A 3,774-nucleotide genomic window follows, 5' to 3' on the forward strand; every position below is an offset into this window, starting at 1 on the left:
AAGTTACAAAGCTACAAAAGTTACAAGGATTACTGGGAGTTACAAAGACCGGTCACAGATGAGGTTTAGGGTTTATGGGTGTGAGTGGCATACATGTTTAGTTTATCTGTGTTGCTATAACAAAATGCTACAGGTTGGGTAATTTATAAGCCAGAGAAATTCATTTCTCATAGTTTTGGAGGCTGGGAAGTCCAAGATGAAGGCACTGGCAGATTCTATGTCTGCCGAGGGCTGGGTTGCTCTGCTTCCAAGATGGTGCCTTTTACCTCATGTGGTGGAAGGGACGGAAAAGGGTGAGCCCTCTTCCTCAAGCCCTTTTATTTAATTTTGCTTTGTTTTTTGAGATGGAGTCTCACTCTGTTGCTCAGGCTGGAGTGCAGTGGTGTGATCTCGGCTCACTGCAAGCTCCACGTGCCGGGTTCAAGTGATCTCCTGTCTCAACCTCCCAAGTAGCTGGGATTACAGGTGTGCACCACCACACCCAGCTATTTTTTTTTTATTTTTAGTTGAGACAGGGTTTTACCATGTTGCCAAGGCTGGTCTTGAGCTCCTGACCTCAAGTGATCAGCCTGCCTTGGCATCCCAAAGTGCTGGGATTACAGGCATTAGCCACCATGCCCAGCCCCTTTTATTTTTGAGAGACAGGGTCTTGCTGTGCTGTCCAGGCTGGAGTGCAGTGGTGCAATAATAGTTCGCTCCAGCCTCGAACTCTGGGGTTTGAGCCATCCTCAGCCTCCCAGGTAACTGAGACTATAGGTATGTGCCGCCATGCCTGGCTAATTTATTTTATTTTGTAGAGACAGAGGCTCTCACTATGTAGCTTAGGCTGGTCTGGAACTCCTGGGCTCAAGTGATACTCTCACCTCAGCCTCTCCAGTAGCTGAGATTACAGGTTTGAGCCACTGCACCCAGCATAAAGTTCCTTTGTAAGAGTTCCCACCTTCATGACTTAATCACCTCCTAAAGGCCCCACCTCTCTATCAAATTGATGATTAAGTTTCAACATATGATTTTTGGGGGACACATTCAGACCATCGCATATGGCACAGTAAATTAATATAAGGTGGCTAATTGAGGTATAAAGAGGTATTGCTTGTGAATAGAAGAGGTAATTTCAGCAGACAGGTTCAGGAAATATAACACTCCTTTTGAGTCTTGAATTATGTCTGGAGTTCCAAAAAATGCAGGAATAAGGGAAATGAACAATGAAGCACATGTGAAAAGGGTAAGTTGTGCTCGAGAGGTGACAAATTATCTAGTTTGACTCTAGAGTACTTGGGGGCTAGAAGTGTTAGAAGGGGTTGGAGTGTTTTGGGGCAGAGAAAAAGCTATGATGGGAACTAGGTAACTGACATTACTATCTGCCTACTTGCTCCAGCCACACATCTTGATGTAATCTCTTAAGTCTTTCATTCTTCTTTTTCCTTTGCCTCCCACACGTGATCCTAGAGTACATTCTGTAGAATCCTACCCCTCTTGCATATCATGCCTCCGTTCATGTCTTTCCATCTCTCTTGCTGTCACTCTGGTCCAGGCCACCTCCATATCTCAGTTGAAATCTGCAGCGGCTTCCAACTGAGTTCCCTGCCTCGTCCCTTGCCCCAGTCCAATCTCTTCTTCTTAGGGTAGCTGACCCATTTAGGCTGAATATCACATTAGCTTGCTTCCTTTCTTTCCTTTTCTTTCTTTTTTTTTTTTTTTCTGGTTGTTAACACTTCCAACAAGGCAGAAATGAGTAACGGGAAAGTGGAACTTGCTGTGGACACGGCCACAGGACCACCCTTTTGTTCCTGTTGGGATGCCTGGGTCGGTTTCACAGGTCGCCTCTCAGTCCTGCAGGCTAAACCCGTCTGTCTGGGCGCCCCGCGCTGCCTGCCTCCTGGGCACTCTGGGGCGACATGCATGGATGCGTGCTTGTCTAAGGTTCGGTTCGTGCGGTGAGGAGTCTGCACCAAAAATGCTCCATCAGTGAGGGAGAGTCCTCCCCGGGAAGGGCTCCTGTGCCTCCCATTCTAGGCACTTCGAGACTTTCTGCAGGAAGTGCTGTCCTTGAGTCATTCTGTTTTGTCCCGAGGCTGCTGCGAGGAGCGGGACAGGTGGGCACATGCTGAAGAGTGGGGACATGTGAGACGGCTTCAGTCCAGACACAGCCACAGGTCCCGGCCGCCCCACTTTCCCTGACCATAGAAGAGCAGCCCCCAGCAGGCTGCGGGCACAGTCCCGGCTCACTCACGGCCTAGAGCGCAATGCAGGGCCCCAGCACTCCGTCTTAATTTTCACCTTTGTTCCCTCCTGCTTTCCAGCTTTGGAGTCCTTGTCAAGAGGGATTCGAACCCCAAGGTTATAAACACGACACTTGCATTCCCTTCCAATCCTTCATGGTTTTCTGTTTTACACACAAAGCTTACAAACTTTACTTTTTCCAACTGGAAAACCAGTCTTTCCAACATTTTTTAAAAAACAAATTATCCTTTTATCATATGCTGAAAGCCTCACCCATAACAAGCCCACTTCTGCGTTTGACTCTGTTCACTGCCCCTGCATTTACTTCCTAAACGGACCCTTTTGGTAACTTACAGTGAAGAGGTGGCTTTAATAAATATATTCTCCAGAAAGCTCCAGAACCTTTGCGTGGGTCAGGGTGAGAGGTGCCGCCACGATGTAAACAAAACAGAATAGCTGAGTCCTCCAGGTAGGCGCCAGGTGCGATCTGCACAGACCGCGTGTGTGGGAAACGGAGTCAGAGGTGCATCCTCAAAATGCATCCCCCCGTCTCCGGCCGAGCACACAGGCCCTAGGGCCCGGTGGACAGGGCTGGTTCCAGCGTACGCACGCCACTTCCTGGGCTTGGGGGGTGGTACGTCAGAGGCTACCCGTAGCAGGAAGCCCCCGCAGAGGCCAGGGCATCTTCTTCCACTTGGCAGAGACCACAGAAGGGAGCCAGGGGACAGCATCAGAGCCTGGGGACCGGCAGGGGTGCCCAAGGGCACAGCAGCTGCAGGCCATTGGCAAGGCCAGAAGATGGTGAGTGGAAAGCCGGGGGCGCGTGGAGAGACCCCGAGAAGGGGCTCTTCAGCTGGGAGCCCCGCATTTACTGTTTGTGTTTCATCTGGCGATTTTGAAACCAGGTTTTTGTCTGGACCTCCGAGAGCTTCATCTCCCTGGCCAGCCTCTTCCGCTCCAGAGGGCCCAGGTACTGGTGGTGCCGGAAGACGCCCTCCAAGGTGCGGACCTGCTTGGTGGTGAAGGCTGTGTGGACACAGGGGGCCCGCCAGGGGTTTGGCTTCTTAAGCCAGCCACGGCCCTCTCCAGCGCAGGCAGATTTGAGGACCGAGCCTCCTTGATGCTGACGGCCTGAGGGGGCTCTCGCGTGCTGGATGTCTGGCTCCGTCCAGGGAGGCTCCCCGGGGAGACATAAGTAGGCCTGTGGGTGTGGGTCAGCCATGGGCAGCTGCTCTGGGAGAGCCAGTCCACGGAGCCAAAGCTGGAGGCCTGCTGCCGGCCACGAGGTGGGGAGGAGGAGAGACGCATGGCGGTCAGGTGGGTCTGAGGGAAGGCCGGGCGGGGCTGGTCAGGCACAGGACCCACCACCTGCTGCCTTTCTTAAAACCTGCTAATGGTTTCTCATCATACGTGGGGTTAAAAATCCATGGGCCATAAGGCCTACGTGGTCCAGACTCTCCAATCTCGTCTCACACCATTCTCTCCCTTGTTCCTGACGCTCTACCCACCCTGCTCTTCATAGTTCCATCGGGCCTTTGCCTTGGCTGGTTC

General features: G+C 51.9%; 1 pseudogene; it reads right to left on the reverse strand.

Annotated features, from left to right (window-relative positions):
- Positions 1–2,740: 2,740 nt before the first annotated feature.
- On the reverse strand, positions 2,741–3,531 carry LOC100429933 (homeobox protein VENTX pseudogene; annotated as a pseudogene).
- Between the last annotated feature and the right edge of the window lie 243 nt (positions 3,532–3,774).

Source organism: Macaca mulatta, chromosome 8 (assembly GCF_049350105.2).
Source record: "Macaca mulatta isolate MMU2019108-1 chromosome 8, T2T-MMU8v2.0, whole genome shotgun sequence".
NCBI lineage: Eukaryota > Metazoa > Chordata > Mammalia > Primates > Cercopithecidae > Macaca > Macaca mulatta.